This window comes from Capra hircus, chromosome 5, assembly GCF_001704415.2.
Source record: "Capra hircus breed San Clemente chromosome 5, ASM170441v1, whole genome shotgun sequence".
Classification (NCBI taxonomy): domain Eukaryota; kingdom Metazoa; phylum Chordata; class Mammalia; order Artiodactyla; family Bovidae; genus Capra; species Capra hircus.
Window position 1 is genome coordinate 87,128,425 of NC_030812.1, and position 20,510 is coordinate 87,148,934.

Below are 20,510 nucleotides of genomic sequence, written 5' to 3' on the forward strand. Positions count from 1 at the left end.
AAGCCTCTAAAACTGCTTTCTAAAATTGGGATTAACTTTGCTACAGTTGGTTCAGTTTGATAATGAAAAATGAAAGTGGGCTGAATTATTCACATCCAGGCTACTGGGAGACAGCTTAATAGAGGGGTCAGGAGGGAGCCTTAATGCAGACTTCCTTTAAAAAATAGTCTACATGTAATATCTAGGGGTCACTTTTTGTAGTGTTAAAAGCATGGAATTTGTTATCACGTAAACCTGGATTTCATTGATTAACTGCAGTTTGGGGCAAGTTATCTTCTTAACCACCCCTAAGCCTCAATTTTCTCACCTATGAAGTAGTGGTAATAATGGTACCTCTTCAATAAGATATATGAATTAAATGAGAAAATGTAAAACTTAAAGCACAATGCTTGAGTCTAATAGTATTTTAGTGCTTACTGTTATAAGTGAGTTCAGTTCAGTTCAGTCACTCGGTCTGTCCAACTCTTTGCAACCCTATGAACAGCACTCCAGGCCTCCCTGTCCAACTCCCAGAGTTCACCCAAACTCATGTCCGTTGAGTCGATGATGCCATCCAACCATCTCATCCTCTGTAGTACCCTTCTGCCTTCAGTCTTTCCCAGCATCAGGGTCTTCTCAAATGAGTCAGCTCTTGGCATTAGGCAGCCAAAGTGATTTACATATATATAACATGTATACAATATATATGATTTACATATATATTAATAACTCATTAAAGTCATCCTAAGCTGGCTTAAAACTCAACATTTGAAAAATGAAGATAATGGCATCAGGTCCCATCACTTCATGGCAAATAGATGGGGGAAAAATAGGAACAGTGACAGACTTCTTGGGGTGCAAAATCACTACGGATGGTCACTACAGCCATGAAATTAAAAGATGCTTGCTCCTTGGAAGAAAAACTATGGCAAACCTAGGCAGCATACTAAAAAGCAGAGACCTTAGTTTGCCAACAAATGTCCATCTAGTCAAAGCTATGGCTTTTCCAGTCATGTACAGATGTGAATTGGACCATAAAGCTGAGCTGAGAAGAATTGATGCTTTTGAACTCTGGTGTTGGAGAAGACTTGAGAGTCCCTTGGACTGAAAGGAGATCCAGCCAGTCCATCCTAAAGGAAATCAGTTCTGAATACTCATTGGAAGGACTGATGCTGAAGGTGAAGCTCGAATACTTTGGCCACCTGATGTGAAGAACTGACTCACTTGAAAAGACTCTGATGCTAGGAAAGATTGAAGGCAAGAGGAGAAGGGGACGACAGAGGATGAGATAGTTGGATGACATCACTGACTCGCTGGACATGAGTTTGAGTAACCTCTAGGAGTTGGTGATGGACAGGGATGCATGGCGTGCTGCAATCCATGAGGTTATAAAGAGTCAGACATGACTGAGCAGCTGAACTGAGCCATAAGGTAGTGTTTCTGCACCTTGGCACTATAATTTGGGGCTGGAATATTCTGTATTGTGGGAAAGTCTTCCCTGGTAGCTCATTCGGTAAAGAATCTGCCTGCAGTGCAGGAGACCTGGTTCCATCCCTGAGTAAGGAATATCCTCTGGAAAAGGAAAGGGCAAACCACTCCAGTATCCTTGCCTGGAAGATCCCATGGACAGAGAGCGTGGTGGGCTGCAGTCCATGGGTTGTAAAGAGTTGGGCACGAATGAGCAACTAACACACAGTGCATCATAGGATGTTTCCTAGCATCTGTGGCATCTACCCTCTTGATGCCAGTTACACACCCCTCTCCCCGGTTTTGTCAACCCAAAATGTCTGCAGACGTCAAATTTCTCCTGGGAGCAAAATCACCCCTGGTTGAGAACCACTGCTCTAAAGTATTTGATCCTCCTTTTACAGATAAACAGACACACAGAGAGTCACACAGCTGCTAAGTCGTTAAAGTTGTTGCTGAACCAAGAAAGACACCAGGATACTTAGTCTCCGGAGGAGAAGAATTCAAGCCGGGGCCAGAGACGAGGCTTGATTGCTCAGAGTTTGGTGTAATAGAGATTTATTAAAGTATAAAAGGGATAGAGAAAGCTTCTGACATAAAGATCAGAAAAGGGCAGAAAGACTACCTCCTAGCTAGTGTTAGCAATGGAGTTACATACTTTTTAATTACTTATTCAGTTCAGTTCAGTTCAGTCACTCAGTCGTGTCTGACTCTGCGACCCCAAGAATCCCAGCATACCAGGCGTCCCTATCCATCACCAACTCCTGGAGTCTACTCAAACTCATATCCATCGAGTCGGTCATATCATCCAGCCATCTCATCCTCTGGCGTCCCCTTCTCCTCCTGTCCCTAATCCCTCCCAGCATCAGGGTCTTTTCCATGAGTCAACCCTTCGTATCAGGTGGCCAAAGTATTGGAGTTTCAGCTTCAGCATCAGTCCTTCCAATGAACACCCAAGACTGATCTTTAGAATGGACTGGTTGGAGCTCCCTGCAGGCCAAAGAACTCTCAAGAGTTTTCTCCAACACCACAGTTCAAAAGCATCAATTCTTCAGCGGCTCAGCTTTCTTCACAGTCCAACTCTCACATCCATACATGACCACTGGAAAAACCATAGCCTTGACTAGACGGACCTTAGTCAGCAAAGTAATGTCTCTGCTTTTGAATATGCTATCTACATTGGTCATAACTTTCCTTCCAAGGAGTAAGCGTCTTTTAATTTCATGGCTGCAATCACCATCTGCAGTGATTTTTGGAGCCCCCAAAAAATAAAGTCTGACACTCCTTCCACTTTTTCCCCATCTATTTGCCATGAAGTGATGGGACCAGATGCCATGATCTTTGTTTTCTGAATGTTGAGTTTTAAGCCAACTTTTTCACTCTCCTCTTTCACTTTCATCAAGAGGCTCTTTAGTTCCTCTTCACTTTCTGCCATAAGGGTAGTATCATCTGCATATCTGAGGTTATTGAGATTTCTCCCAGCAATCTTGATTCCAGCTGTGCTTCTTCTAGCCCAGCGTTTCTCATGATGTACTCTGCAAAGAAGTTAAATAAGCAGGGTGACAATATACAGCCTTGACGTACTCCTTTTCCTATTTGGAACCAGTCTGTTGTTCCATGTCCAGTTCTAACTGTTGCTTCCTGGCCTGCATACAGATTTCTCAAGAGGCAGGTCAGGTGGTCTGGTATTCCCATCTCTTTCAGAATTTTCCACAGTTTATTGTGATCCACACAGTCAAAGGCTTCGGCATAGTCAAGAAAGCAGAAATAGATGTTTTTCTGGCACTCTCTTGCTTTTTCCATGATCCAGCAGATGTTGGCAATTTGATCTCTGGTTCCTCTGCCTTTTCTAAAACCAGCTTGAACATCTGGAAGTTCACGATTCACATATTGCTGAAGCCTGGCTTGGAGAATTTTGAGCATTACTTTACTAGCGTGTGAGATGAGTGCAATTGTGTGGTAGTTTGAGCATTCTTTGACATTGCCTTTCTTTGGGATTGGAATGAAAACTGACCTTTTCCAGTCCTGTGGCCACTGCTGAGTTTTCCAAATTTGCTGGCATATTGAGTACAGCAGTTTCGTCATCTTCCAGGATTTGAAATAGCTCAACTGGAAATCCATCACCTCCACTAGCTTTGTTCATAGTGATGCTTCCTAAGGCCCCCTTGACTTCACATTCCAGGATGTCTGGCTCTAGGTGAGTGATCACACCATCATGATTATCTTGGTCATGAAGCTCTTTTTTGTACAGTTCTTCTGTGTATTCTTGCCACCTCTTCTGAATATCTTCTGCTTCTGTTAGGTCCATACCATTTCTGTCCTTTATCGAGCCCATCTTTGCATAAAAATTTCCCTTGATATCTCTAATTTTCTTGACGAGATCTCTAATCTTTCCCATTCTGTTGTTTTCCTTTTTTTTTTTTTTGCATTGATCACTGCAGAAGGCTTTCTTATCTCTTCTTGCTATTCTTTGGAACTCTGCATTCAGATGCTTATATCTTTCCTTTTCTCCTTTGCTTTTCACTTCTCTTCTTTTCACAGCTATTTGTAAAGGCCTCCTCAGACAGCCATTTTGCTTTTTTGCATTTCTTTTCCATAGGGATGGTCTTGATCCCTGTCTGCTATACAATGTCACGAACCTCTGTCCATAGTTCATCAGGCACTCTGTCTATCAGATCTAGTCCTTTAAATCTATTTCTCACTTCCACTGTATAATCATAAGGGATTTGATTTAGGTCATACCTGAATGGTCTAGTGGTTTTCCCCACTTTCTTCAATTTAAGTCTGAATTTGGCAATAAGGATTTCATGATCTGAGCCACAGTCAGTTCCCAGTCTTGTTTTTGCTGACTGTATAGAGCTTCTCCGTCTTTGGCTGCAAAGAATATAATCAATCTGATTTCGGTGTTGACCATCTGGTGATATCCATGTGTAGAGTTATCTCTTGTGTTGTTGGAAGAGGGTTTTGCTATGACTAGTGCGTTCTCTTGGCAAAACTCTATTAGCTTTTGTCTGACTTCATTCCATATTCCAAGGCCAAATTTGCCTGTTATTCCAGGTGTTTCTTGACTTCCTACTTTTGCATTCCAGTTCTCTATAATGAAAAGGACATTTTGGGGGTATGTTATTTCTAAAAGGTCTTGTAGGTCTTCATAGAACCATTCAGCTTCTTCAGCATTACTGGTTGGTGTTGCAAGAGGGCATCAGAGGGCAGACACACTGAAACCATAATCACAGAAAACTAGCCAATCTGATCACATGGACCACAGCCTGTCTAACTTAATGAAACTAAGCCATGCCATGTGGGGCCACCCAAGATGGAAGGGTCATGGTGGAGAGGTCTGACAGAATGTGGTCCCCTGGACAAGGGAATGGCAAACCACTTCAGTATTCTTGCCTTGAGAACCCCATAAACAGTATGAAAAGGCAAAATGATAAGATACTGAAAGAGGAACTCCCCAGGTCAGTAGGTGCCCAATATGCTACTGGAGATCAGTGGAGAAATAACTCCAGAAAGAATGAAGGGATGGAGCCAAAGCAAAAACAATACCCAGCTGTGAATGGGACTGGTGATATAAGCTAGATCTGATGCTGTAAAAAAGCAATATTGCATAGGAACCTGGAATGTTAGGTCCATGAATCAAGGCAAATTGGAAGTGGTCAAACAGGAGATGGCAAGAGTGAATGTCAACATTCTAGGAATCAGTGAACTAAAATGGACTGGAATGGGTGAATTTAACTCAGATGACCATTAAATCTGCTACTGTGGGCAGGAATCCCTTAGAAGAAATGGAGTAGCCATCATGGTCAACAAGAGTCCAAAATGCAGTACTTGGATGCAATCTCAAAAACGACAGAATGATCTCTTAATTACTTATTACAGTGAATCAAAAGAATGTTTGGAGGTTGTAAAGACCGTGCTAGACCCACTCCCATAATTTACATTTTAAGATAACAGGATTAGCCAGGTTTTTTCCAGAAACTGTCCTCAAGAGTGATACATTATTGTTATATAATCCTAAGGAATGCAGAGGAAAAAAAAAAGGTTGTCCTTTCCTCCTCCTTGAGAATTCCAGACTCCTCTCTCCTTGGGGACTCCTGGACTTCTTATCAACCTGCCTAGGAATTGACTGTCTCAGTAGCAGAGTTGAGGTTCAGCCTAAGCACCACAGCTTCTTAATCTGTCCTGTGCTACTATTGTTATAAATATTAACACTTTTTGTTACATTTTTGTATCTTTAACATAAAATAATGTCAAAATCATTGTTTCATTTAATGTTCCAGCATACTATGAGGATGTTCCTTTTTTTTTTTAATTTGGTATAATATATTTACCAATTTGCATGTGTTCACTATTCTTGCATCCTAGGGATAACTCCAACTGACAATGTCTTTTTTGTTTTTTGTTTGTTTGTTTGTTTTTGTTTTGACTTTCAACATTAACATTTTATTATGCGGGGACATCAAATGTCACTTGTAATTTACATATATTTGAAGAAATTAACAGGTTATATGTATCTGTACCTGGATCAAGATACCAACCTTGAAACATAGCAGAATTTTTACAGAAAGGGAGTCTAAACCACAGGTACCAAGTATAATTCTCAGGTCACATTTTTTAAATGATTCAATTTTTAAATGACTCAATCTGCTGAACAGAACAGGATACTATACTCAACATTTTGCAATAATCTATAAAAGAAAAGAAACTGAAAAATACATACCTGAATTACTATGGTATATGAAGCTCAATGCAGTACTGTAAATCAACCATACTTCAATTTTTTAAAATGACAATCAGGATGATAATCATATCTAGCTAGATATAGGAGAAAGTTTATTTTAATTTGTAATTCATTGTTCCAATTTATTTGTGAATACTAAATTTACAGCAAGACAATGGTTCCCAAGCTTGCATTTCATAGACCAGTTTAAAATTTTGTAAACTTCGCCAGGGACAGAAATGAGTCTTTGTGTGGAGGGAGATCCAGGGCCTCAACATGGCCAGATAAAGACATGGAGGGGAAAAAAGACCATGTATTCTTACCATTATACAGAAGAACAGATATTTTAATGCCAAAAGAACGAAAACATCGCAATCAAATTTATCAGCTGTCCTGCACCATGAGCAGAAAAGCAAAACCCTTGCTTTGGAGGAGCCAAGAGCTGGAAGAAGTCTGGGTCTTTGGAGTTCATGGAGCTGCTGCTCTTCTGGCTACAGACTGCCTGCTTCCAACTTGCTTTTGCCTGAGGAAACAAACGCCTATTGCTGTTATTTTGGGTGTGTGTCTCAGCAGCCAAATTTAATTTAGTAACATATTCTGTAAGACTTTATTGGGAAAATCACCATAAGGCAAAGCACCTGCTAGCAAATAACTTTTAAAAAATCTATTTATTTATTTCTGGCAGCACTGGGTCTTCATTGCTGTGTGTGGGCTTTCTCCACTTGCAGCGAGCAGGGACTACTCTCTAGCTGCAGTGCTTGGCCTTCTCATCACTGTGGCCTCTCTTGTTGTGGAGCATGGGCTCTAGGCCTCGCAGCCATGAGTATTTGCGGTGCAGGGGCCCAGCTGCCCTGAGGCATTGGGAATCTTCCCAGAGCAGAGGTCAAACCCATGTCCTCTGCATCAGCAGGTGGACCCACAATCACTGGACCATCAGGAAAGTCCAGAAAATAACCTTGTATTTAATGGAAGAGATAGATATGAATGATAAATAGCAAAACAAGGTGCAATAAAATCAAGGAAAATAATTGAGTCTTCACTTGTGCAGTCAGAGCTCTTTGGTGGTTGTTTCTCTGGGGAAACAAAAATGGAATTGCTAAGATTCCTTAAGAATAGAGTAGATCACCAGTGAGCCCCTGACTAGTTAATATATAGACTAAGGAATACCCTGGTGCTGGGAAAGATTGAAGGCAGGAGGAGAAGGGGACGACAGAGGATGAGATGGTTGGGTAGCATCAACGACTCAATGGACATGAGTTTGAGTAAACTCCAAGAGTTGGTGATGGGCAGGGAGACCTGGCGTGCTGCAGTCCATGGGGTCGCAAAGAGTCGGACACAACTGAGCAACTGAACTGACCTAAACTGATTCCACAGGTCAGTATCCAAAATGTAAAACTCATGGACTGTTTGGGACTGACATTGATAATTTACCCAAAAAGCTAATTTTGTCTCATATAATGTTAACATTGGAAATGACCTTGGCTCAAGCATTTCTGAAGCCACTGAGACCCGTGTGCTAATCTGATTTACCTAAATGTGACCAAACTAGTTTATGGAGCTGATCGATCAGTTACTGATCTTTCAAACTAGCTAAAACAAAACAGAAAAGAGGGATGATTTATTGGTGCACCCAACTGAAAAGCGTAGAAGTGGAACTGACATTAAGCAAGATTATATTCAGAAACAAAAAAATGTTTCCAGAATATTCAAGGTTTTCTCCAACCCTCTAACTTTTCTCTCCTTAGTATATGTGTTTTGATTTTGAGATTCTGTGTGGTGGTAAAAGTTCAGTCTCATGTAATCTCCAATGAGATCTAGTTGGAAACTACCTACTGCCTTCCTAGAAACATCAGGAAATATCTCATTGTATCCTACTCTCACTGAGTCAAATGCACATCCCTGGGCCTATCTCCATGGCCTAGAAGATGCTGTGCTCACACTGACTAATGACTTTGTTTTTCTGGAACCAAAGCCCATGAAAGCTGAGAGTGATAGAGGGAAGTGTATGAGGAGAGATTTAAGATATTCTTACCAGACATTGAGGGAAAATAGATGGCAAATGATAAAAACAATAGATGTCAAATCTCAACACCTAATCTGTGATCTTTTCCAACACCCTATTTTATTGCCTAGTATTACTGTCCTCCTGGAGAAGGCAATGGCACCCCGCTCCAGTACTCTTGCTGGAAAACCCCATGGACGGAGGAGCCTGGTAGGCTGCAGTCCATGGGGTCGCTAAGAGTTGGACACGACTGAGCGACTTCACTTTCACTTTTCACTGTCATGCATTGGAGAAGGAAATGGCAACCCACTCCAATGTTCTTGCCTGGAGAACCCCAGGGACGGGGGAGCCTGGTGGGCTGCCGTCTATGGGATCGCACAGAGCTGGACACGACTGAAGCAACTTAGCAGCAGCGCTGTCCTCCAATAGCTAACGTGAGCTTCCCAGGTGATACTAGTGGTAAAGAATCACCAGTGCAGGAGACGTAAGAGACATGGGTTCAATCCCTGGGTCGGGAAGATCTCCTGGAGGAGGAAATGGCAACCTGCTCCTGTATTCTTGTCTGGAAAATTCCATGGGCAGAGGAGCCTGGTGTGCTAGAATCCATGGGGTCACAAATAGTCGGATATGACTGAGAGACTGAAGCAGCAATAGCCAATGTAAGAAGTGCTTTCAGTTATATCTGAATTCTGCCTTAGTGAGGGTTTTTTGTTTTGGTTTGGTTTTTGTTTTTTTTTTAGGTCAATGGCAGATCTTATAAGGTGAAACTACGACATTTTCCACTGTAATGTCTGACTCAACCTGGTTTCTATTTTTATTGGAGCTCCCACATAGAAACACTAGAGATTACTTTAGAAAACTGAAAGATCAAAGGAAAGTAGGAATTCTGCACTATTTTGGCACAAACAGGTCTATGTGAATAAAATTAAGGCAAAAATTAAAAGAAGAAGCCATACAACACTAACTTAGCCAAGAAACACATGTTTATTGAGTGTTTATTTAGCATACATAGCTTTTAGTTGTCATGGTGAAAGTCAAAAGACAAAGTCCACATCTAAGGGAAATGAAACATACAGAAGTGTAATGATTTGTGTGTTTAGTATAGTACACAGAAAATTACACTTGGGTCCAAATGTCACACTTGCAGAGGAAGTCTTGGCTCTTACTCAAGTCCATGTGATCACAATGTCATATTCTTCCATTTAAGTTGTAGTGAATAAGGACGTAAATGTAGGAAATGAGTCCCCCAAATTGTCAAAACCTACACATGTACATTATTATGATAAAGCCACAGTACAGTGGTAAAACCCCAAGTGCCGTGACAGTTCTTAAAAGTAAATCTCAGTGGACTAAGAGATACTTTATTTAGATAATAAGATTTAGATAACTGGAAAAAATGATGCAAAACTCAACAGCATGACTGGAAAAAATGTTATAAACATGCCCCACACCCTAAAACATGACAATCTGTAAATGAATCAAAGATTTAAATGCAGAAAGAAAAAAACATGTGTGGTCTAAAAGAAAATAGTACATTCCTTTATTACCTTGGCTTGGGAGGACCTTTCTAATTAAGTCTCCAAATCTAGAGTCATTTAAGAAAATATTGGTCCAATTCAACCACAGAATGAAAGAAAAACCTGATTGGAAATACAATGCAAACAAAGTCAAAAACCAACATGCTGGGGAAAAATATCAACTAAAGTCTCAGGCAAATGGTTAATATCTCTAATGTATGTGGACTTCTTAGAATTTGATGTGTTAAATGCCATAGGAAAAGAATCAAAGATAAGCGTGAACAGTACACAAAAAATTAAAAAATTACTATGAAATATGTGAAAACATTCTCAGCTTCATTTAAGAAGTTCAGATTAGGGACTTCCCTGGTGGTCCAGTGGTTAAGAATCAGCCTTCCAATGCAGGGGATGCAGGTTTGAGCCTTTGTCAGGGAATGAAGACCCCGCATGTCAGGGCAACTAAGCCTGAGCACTGCAGCGAGAGTCTGAACACTCTAGAGCCAGTGTCCCTAACAAGATGAGGCTCCCCACGAGGCTTAGCTAGAGTCTGAGCACTCTAGAGCCAGTGTCCCTAACAAGGTGAGGCTCCCTCACGAGGCTTAGCTAGAGAGAGCCGGTGCACCACAATGAAGACCCAGAACAGCCAAACATTTCTTTTAAAGAAGTGCGGGTTAAAAGTAAACTGATACACCACTTTTCACCTATGAGGAAAAATCCCAATGTTTGCTCACACTCTGTAATAATAACATGCCTATAGGGTGGGGAAGTGGACCTCATATACTGCTGGAAGGAGCATGAATTGATATAACACTTATGAAGGGCAATTGAGCAACGTCAATCAGGTTGTAAAAAGGAATGACTTTGATTCAGAAGGTCTGGTTTTAAACTTAATCCTGCTTGTTAGCACAAGAAGGACACAATGTATATGTTAGTTTACTCAGGCAACATTGTCTATTTTAGCAAAAGATGGGAAACAATTGAAGTATCTATCAATGGAGGACTATTAGAGTATACCCTTCCACTCAACGGAATATTATTCTACTGTGCAAATGAATCAGCATCCTCTCCACATATCAATACAAGAAGATGGATTGATAGGTGAAAATAGCTTGCAGAAAAATGGAGGGAACAAAAGGACATATTTGATATTGAGTATATGTACATTAAGAAACTGTAAGGGAGAGAGGTAAATTAGGAGTGTGGGATTAACATAAACACACTGCCATATATAAAATTGGTAAACCACAAGGACCTACTGTATAGCACAGGGAACTGTGATCACTATGTTGCAATAACCTAAACTGGAAAATAATCTGGAAAACAGTACATATAATGGAAGCACTTTACAGTACAGTTGGAACTAAGGCAGCATTTTTCAGTGTTTATTTATTTGGCTGCCTTCAGTCCTGGCTGTGGCACGAGGGCTCTTTCACAGCAGTGAATGGACTCTTTAGCTGTGGTGCACAGACTCAGTAGTTGGGGCTCCCAGGCTTAGTTTCTCCATGGCATGTGGGTTCTTAGTTCCCCAACCAGGGATCGAACCTGTGTCCCCTGCATTGCGAGGTGGATTCTTAACCACTGAACCACTACGGAAGTCCCAACATTGTAAATTAACTATACTTCAATTTTTAAAAAAGCTGTAAGGTTATTAAAAAATATCCTATGTATCTTTACAGTTAACTGGTAATGGTTGGGGATGGGGAGAGGGGCTGTGGTAAGACCTGGACATATGAAAGAGTATTTTATGGTATAATTTTTATACTTTCATGGCAAAGAGTCAGACACGACTGAGCGACTGAACTGAACTCAACTGATGGCTTTTGAACCAGATGAATGTATTGTTGATTAAAGTGAATTAAAGTTTTTAAAATAAAAAATGGTTAAAATTGGTTTCAATGTTAAAAAAATACAGCAAAGACATTAAAATCTTCAGAAATTTTTATAAATTAATGTTGTCTTATGTTTTCGTCTTTTCTCCAGCCTCCTACACTGTGGGAAAATAGCAAGAATAAGATCATATTTTTGTAAAACTTTTAATTTTGTATTACGGTGTAGTCAATTACAATTGGAGAAGGAAATGGCAACCCACTCCAGTACTCTTGCCTGGAAAATTCCATGGACAGAGCAGCCTGATAGGCTACAGTCCATGAGGTCGAAAACAGTCGGACACGATTGAGCGACTTCAATGTCAATGTCAATGTAGTCAATTAACCAAAAATGTTGTGATAGTTTCAGGGAAACAGAGAAAGGACTCAACCATACAGATACATGGATCCATTCTCTCCCAAACCCTCCTCCCACCCAGGCTGCCGCATAACTTGAGCAGAGTTCCATGGCTATACAGCAGGTCCTTGTTGGTTCTCCATTTTAAAGAAAGCAGTGTATACATGTCCCTCCAAGCTCCCTAACTATCCATTCCCCCTATCTCTGCCCCCAGCAAGCATAAACTCAAAGAACAATATGATCTTTTATTAAGTGTTCTTTACAAACATTCTGAGGTCTCTAGTGATTTTTTTTTCGTAGTGTTCTTGCCTAGTTCATAAAGTAAAACAAGCCATAACACTCAGGTCACTAGATTGTAGGAGCTGTTTGCTATTGTTTATAGAAGTCAGAGTTCACAAAGCTTTTTCTAGATCTGTCAATTTTCTTTGGGAAATTTTTGAGATTCTACAGAACATAAGGTATTTTAATTGTAAGACAAGTTATAAGCAGTGTTATAAGACAAATTCTGTGTCTCCTTTCAAGCCCATGGAACAGGCTCATTTTGAATAGACACTGTTTTTCAGAGTCTAGCGTTGAGACCCTTGTTTTCTTATTTCTAGATTAATAGAGCTAATGGTTAAAAGAACCACTGTTCTCTTTAAATATTCTGTATTACTTTATCTACGCTCAGATAATAAAGAACAAATTTTATCATCTTAAGTTAATAGATTTAACTGAATGATATGGAGGAAAAATGAATTCTAACATCCTTAGAAGACAGATTTAATTTAATTTGAAACAACCAAGAAATTTTACTATTTAGAGATCAGAGAAATAAAACATATATGTGTATATTGATATGACATTTTAATGTTTAGCCTAAGGCATACAACACTACATGTGTGTTCAAATGTTACACTTCCAAAGCCACGGATCTTCTACTTCACATCCATGTGATGAGGTTATTCTGAGATAAATCTGGTTTGGGGTGAAAGTAGCTTTCTAAGAAATATAGAAAATCCTGAGGTTTTTAGAAGGGTTAAATACACAGGGAGTTTTCCCTCCAAGGGAAAAAAAATTCAAACAGAAGGTGATGACAGCTCACTTTTCAGGTTATCTCTTGTTTATTCTACTGGCATGGTATTTGGCCGCCTGCTTTACCAAACATTCAAGGTTGCCGGGCACGTCCTCTTAGCCATGAGGAACTAGCTAGCTGGCTGACAATTATGACACCCACCTGATAGCAGGCAGCTGGTGCTTTCAATTCCTGTTGAAGACGTACGTGGTCATTTCTAATCAATTACATAATTCTAGAACAATGCAAGGATATTTTTAACAGTAGACAAAAATAACACACATATATTAGCCAAGGGCTTTACAAGGAAACATCATGAGCTTACTTAAAATTTAAAGATTTATTGCATTTTGTTTCTAGCTCTAAAAATAATGTGAGGGAGGGGAGATGGGAGAGGGGAGATGGGAGTGCTAAAAAATTTGTGCAAAAAGCTTTACACAAGCAGGATGAATGTTAGTTCACTTGTATATTTACAGGACAGATTTTTAGTTTAAAAGGCCTATTTTATACACAAATATTATATCTATGTCCATTCCATACAGATACATACAAGACATGTATGTTTTTTCTGTATGTTAATTTTGGACACCTTGCAAACTCAGTAATATATTTACATCTCAGCTTTAAATTCAGTTCCATTCAGTTCAGTTGCTCAGTCGAGTCCGATTCTTTACAACCCCATGGACTACAGCAAGTCAAGTTTCCCTGTCCATCACCAACTCCTGGAGCTTGCTCAAACTCATTTTAAAGTAGATGCCTATTAAATGGTTTCCTCCATGTTTCAACCGGAGAAGGCAATGGCACCCAACTCCAGTATTCTTGCCTGGAAAACCCCATGGATGGAGGAGCCTGGTAGGCTGCAGTCAGTCCATGGGGTCGCTAAGAGTCGGACACGACTGAGCGACTTCACTTTTGCTTTTCACTTTCATGCATTGAAGAAGGAAATGGCAACCCACTCCAGAGTTCTTGCCTGGAGAATCCCAGGGACGGGGGAGCCTGGTGGGCTGCCGTCTCTGGGGTCGCACAGAGTTGGACACGACTGAAGCGACTTAGCAGCAGCAGCAGCAGCATGTTTCAACCCATACACTAGTCAGATCTTTTAAACAGTCAGATCTTTAAAATTTTAATAGTAATAATGTCTTTGAATATTCTAAAGCATTTAAAAGAGAAAAAAATCTGCTAAGAAATTGGTTTTGCTTTTTATTTTGTAAGCATCAAGAATGGAATGAGAGATGATGCCTTGTTTTATGTGGACATATTTAAGGTTAAATTATACTGCAAGGAATTTTGTCTATGATAGTAGCCAGTTTTCACTTTAGTCCTGAATATCTTTTATCCTCATTCTTATTTTCTTTTCAATCCTACTTCAGAATTGTGCTACCTTCACACTATTGTATGGATCACTGTAAGCCATGTGAAAAAAGGTCTAAAAAACATGTCTAAACATGCCTAAAAACTGTATACTTTAAATAAGTCAAACTACACAAAGAACAGTAACAAGAAAAATCTTCAGACTTTTATTGACTGTCATGTTCCAGACATTGTGCTAGGGGCTGAGAATTAAAGGTGAAAACAGCACAATCCCACCTTTAACCATCTTATAAGAGAAGAAATAGAGGCAAACACGAAGCTGCTATAAAATACAATATGATAAAGTAGCCAGGGATACACAGGGCATTAAAGAAACAGCTGGACCAAGGCTTTCTGAAGCTTCACTTTCCTAAGTTTTCCTTAGATATTCTTCCTTAAGGGATATCTTGAGGTTACTCAGAGGTGCTGGCTGGGGGCCCAGAATGAGCAGCCCTCAGACTATTCCTGGCAAAGGGGACAGTAACTGCCCAGGGAGAGAATCAGGTCTGGGGGTTTTGAAATGCAGCCTGATAGCCCTGGAGCATCAGATTCTAGGTTGTGCGTGTTAGATGGTGAGGCTGGGGCAGGTGAGGGAAGGTGGCTATTTCACAGAGATTCCACTACTAAAAGTGGCCCCAAAACACGGCATCGACAGCTGGTGCTGACATTGTGGAGCCCTGTACCAAGGTCACAAGACAAAAGTCTCCAGCATTGATTGAGCCCCATAACAACCGTTGCCATGAGTCTCCTGATCTAAACCGGTCAGTTCCCTGACTTTAGCACCCTAACAAATCACTTACTGCCACCCTTCCAGCAGGCATTTTCTTTGTCTCGAGGCTATAAAAATTAGCTACCAGCCCTTGAAAAGTGTGGGTTCTCCCTTGAGCCAGCCCACTGTTTTAATGGCGTCTCCTGCTCTAATAAATTCTATTATCCTCTCATTCTGCTCATGTATGAAAATTTTTTTCCAACCCATGCATGGGCCACAATAGGCATTATTTAGAGCCTGAATAATTATGGACTTTTGGCCTTATTGGGTTTATGAATAATGTATCCATTAAACTCTAAATAAAGGTATTCATTGATTTACATGTATTTTTATAAGGAAAAGTCCATTCCTTAACCTGAGAATGGACTGCAAGTACACATGGAGACCCCAGACTAAAGTGAGAAACACATCATTTCCAAAGGAAGGATTTTCCAGGGGAGGCAGAGCTCCTGGTTCTTACCAAGTACTAATACTGTGTGCCAGTAGTGGCTTAGAAATATGAGTACATCTCTGCACTATCCTTTCCCCGCCTCTTTCCCTCATTCCCTTAATCCATTCCACATCTTCTATATTTTCCCTATTATTTTTAAAATTGTGCCATTTCAACATTTCACTCATACTTGATAACTGAAACTTTCCTGATTTTGCTTCTAGAAAGTGCCTAAATATGAAGAAATCAGCCTAGGCCTCCCTCCAGAAACAGATTTATACATTCACGAATCTAACCATTAATTTCAAATGAGTACTTACTTCCCTTGTGATTCAGCTGGTAAAGAATCCACCTGCAATGCGGGAGACCTGGGTCCGATCCCTGGGTTGGGAAGATCCCCTGGAGAAGGGAAAGACCACCCACTCCAGTATTCTGGCCGGGAGAATTCCATGGGCTGTATAGTCCGTGGGGTCACAGAGAGTTGGATGTGACAGCAAATTTCACTTTCACTTAGACTAGGATGGTGATGGCAGATAGAGAAGCTGGAGAATTTTGGAGATATTTACCAGGCTGCATTGACAAGGGCTTAAGAAAAACAAGCAGAGCAGCTTCTAGAGCCAGACTTCCTGATGTAAGTCAGGGTTCTAACACCTGTTAGCTGTGTGGTGTTTAACCAATCCATTAATCTTTGCCTCATTTTCCTCATGTGTAAAATGGGTAAAATATTGGTTCTTCCCACCCAGGGTTGTTGTGAGAACTAAATACTTAAGAGACATAAAGCACCTAGTCCATTGGCTGACACCAGAGCTCTAGAAATGTGTGATGCTCTCAGCCTAAATACAAAGTAGGTCAGGGGAGAAAAGCGAGGTGCCCTGGAGGCTACTCAGAAATACATTCAGTGCATTCAAATGTAACTTGAATTGGTTTAGGAGGAATCACAAAAGAACATGAAATTGTTAGCCTCTAAACTGGCAACAGTTTTGAGAAATGATCTGTGTTGTGCTCAAGAAGAGAAGGATTTTTTTTCAGTTCAGACCCCAAAGAGGAAATTACTCTCCCTTCAAAAAGTGCTTTAAAACAATAGAACTCGATTTCGCTGAGGAATGTTGAACATCAAAGAGAAAAATCACAAGTGGGTACCCTTATCACTTTGGGTAAGAAGGAATTAGCAACAACTTCCTTAGGAAGCTATTGACACAATCACCAACCCTTTTAGCAAATACTTCCGAGTGTGTGCAACATGTCAGGCAATTTGCGAGGTGCAGGACACAGGGTTATGTCTGTTACAACCCTGTTACAACAGATTAGTGAAGATTAGGGTGAAGATTAGTATGGAAGCACTAAGCAAATACAAGAAATTATTTTAAATAAAACACTATATCTGAAATTAACAAATTTAAAAAGGAAATAAAATTGATAAAGAAAATGAAGAAAAATAGGAAAAGTTACTAAACACAATAAGGGCTGTGTTTCACAGTTGAAGAGCAAACATTGTATTAAAATATTAATACTTAAATCAGTCTCATAAGAGTCACTGATAGACACTTGTCATGATTATTTGGCAATGCTTAGTATAGTCTAGCTCTTGCAATCAAAGAAAAATGAGATGTGCTATAAATATTAAGAAAGAAATACCATTTTGATATGATTGCCTTCCTAAAAATATTCAAGAAACACCATTAAAAACCTATCAGTGCTAATAACACAATGTAATATGGCAGATACAAGAAAATTGTAAACATCAACTACTTTTCTTTGTGCTAGAAGTTCAAACTTGAAATCCATTTCATATATCACACTAATGATAAAGAATTTAAAACGACACATGAAAGGATGCTCAACATCACTCATTATCAGAGAAATGCAAATTAAAACCACAATGAGGTATCAGGCTGGTTAGAATGGCTGCTATCAAAAAGTCTACAAACAATAAATGCGGGAGAGGGTGCAGAGAAAAAGGAAGCCTCTTACATTGTTGGTGGGAATGCAAACTAGTACAGCCACTAGGGAGGACTGTGTAGAGATTCCTTAAAAAATTGGAAATAGAACAGCCATCAGTTCAGTTCAGTTCATTTCAGTCGCTCAGTTGTGTCTGACTCCTGCGACCCCATGAATTGCAGCATGCCAGGCCTCCCTCTCCATCACCAACTCCCGGAGTTCACCCAAACTCATGTCCATCGAGTCAGTGATGCCATCCAGCCATCTCATCCTCTGTCGTCCCCTTCTCCTCCTGCCCCCAATCTCTCCTAGCATCAGGATCTTTTCCAATGAGTCAACTCTTCGCATGAGGTGGCCAAAGTATTGGAGTTTCAGCTTTAGCATCAGTCCTTCCAAAGAACACCCAGACTGATCTCCTTTAGAATGGACTGGTTGGATTTCCTTGCAGTTCAAGGGACTCTCATGAGTCTTCCCCAACACCACAGTTCAAAAGCATCAATTCTTCAGCACTCAGCTTTCTTCACAGTCCAACTCTCACATCCATACATGACCACTGGAAAAACCATAGCCTTGACTAGATGGACCTTTGCTGGCAAAGTAATGTCTCTGCTTTTCAATATGCTATCTAGGTTGGTCATAACTTTCCTTCCAAGGAGTAAGCGTCTTTTAATTTCATGGCTGCAGTCACCATCTGCAGTGATTTTGGAGCCCAAAAAATAAAGTCTGACACTGTTTCCACTGTTTCCCCATCTATTTCCCATGAAGTGATGGGACTGGATTCCATGATCTTACTTTTCTGAATGTTGAGTTTTAAGCCAACTTTTTTACTCTCCTCTTTCACTTTCATCAAGAGGCTCTTTAGTTCCTCTTCACTTTCTTCCATAAGGGTGGTGTCATCTGCATATCTGAGGTTATTGAGATTTCTCCCAGCAATCTTGATTCCAGCTTGTGCTTCATTCAGCCCACACTTTCTCATGATGTACTCTGCATGTAAGTTAAATAAGCAGAGTGACAATATACAACCTTGACAGACTCCTTTTCCTATTTGGAACCAGTCTGCTGTTCCATGTCCAGTTCTAACTGTTGCTTCCTGACCTGCATACAGATTTCTCAAGAGGCAGGTCAGGCGGTCTGGTATTCCCATCTCTTTCAGAATTTTCCACAGTTTGTTGTGATCCATACAGTCAAAGGCTTCGGCATAGTCAATAAAGCAGAAATAGATGTTTTTCTGGAACTCTCTTGCTTTTTCCATGATCCAGTGGATGTTGGCAATTTGATCTCTGGTTCCTCTGCCTTTTCTAAAACCAGCTTGAACACCTGGAAGTTCACGGTTCACATAATGCTGAAGCCTGGCTTGGAGAATTTTGAGCATTACTTTACTAGCATGTGAGATGAGTGCAATTGTGCAGTCGTTTGAGCATTCTTTGGCATTTTCTTTCTTTGGGATTGGAATGAAAACTGACCTTTTCCAGTCCTGTGGCCACTGCTGAATTTTCCAAATTTGCTCGCATATTGAGTGCAATACTTTCACAGCATCATCTTTCAGGATTTAAAATAGCTCAACTGGAATTCCATCACCTACACCAGCTTTGTTCATAGTGATGCTTCCTAAGGCACACTTGACTTCACATTCCAGGATGTCTGGCTCTAGGTGAGTGATCACACCATCATGATTATCTTGGTCGTGAAGATCTTTTTTGTACAGTTCTGTGTATTCTTGCCACCTCTTCTTAATATCTTCTGCTTCTGTTAGGTCCATACCATTTTTGTCCTTTATCGAGCCCATCTTTGTATGAAATGTTCCCTTGGTATCTCTAACTGCCATATGACCCAGCAATCCCACTGCTGGGCCTACACACTGAGGAAACCAGAACTGAAAGGGACATGTGTACCCCAGTGTTCATTGCAGCACTGTTTACAATAGCCAAGACATGGAAGCAACCTAGATGTCCATCAGCAGACAAATGGATAAGAAACCTGTGGAACATATACACATTGGAATACTACTCAGCTATTAAAAAGAATGCATTTGAATCAGTTCTACTGAGGTGGATGAAACTGGAGCCTATTATACAGAGTGAAGTAAGTCAGAAAGAAAAAACACCAATACAGTATATTAACACATATATTGGAGAAGGAAACGGCAACCCACTCCAGTATTCTTGCCTGGAGAATCCCAGGGATGGGGGAGCCTAGTGGGCTGCCGTCTATGGGGTTGCACAGAGCTGGACACGACTGAAGTGACTTAGCAGTAGCAGCAACACATATATATGTAATTTAGAAGGATGGTAATGATGACCCTATATAAGAGACAGCAAGAGAGACACAGATGTAAAGAACAGGCTTTTGGACTCTGTGGGAGAAGGCGAGGGTGGGATGATTTGAGAGAATAGCATTGAAACATGTATATTATCACATGTGAAATAGATTGCCAGTCCAGGTTCCTTGCATGAGACAGGGTGCTCAGGGCTGGTGCACTGGGATGACCCTGAGGGATGGGATGGGGAGGGAGAGGAAGGGGAATTCAGGATCCAGAACACGTGTACACCCATGGCTGATTCATGTCAATGTATGGCAAAAACCACTACAATATTGTAAAGTAATTACCCTCCAATTAAAATAAAAATAAAGAAAGAAAGAAAAGAAAACAATTTAAAATACCCATGAGTAAATTAAATGAAAAGGTGAAATAAAAGTAAAATCTTATATGATGAAAATTATAAAGTTACTAGTTATAAATTATAATAAAATAACATTATAATTGATAAAATTTATTAATGAAAAGATCTAATTTCAGAGAAATTTCTATTTCTGGGTGGAAAGACAGTATCTTAAATATATCCATCCTTAAGTTCAGTTCAGCCGCTCAGTTGTGTCTGACCCTTTGCAAACCCATGGACTGCAGCACACCAGGCTTTCCTGTCCATCACCAACTCCCAGAGCTTGTTCAAACTCATGTCCATCGAGTCAGTGATGCCATCCAACTATCTCGTCCTCAGTCATCCTCTTCTCCACCTGCCTTACCAATATAAAATCACTTGAATCCCAGGCAAAATCT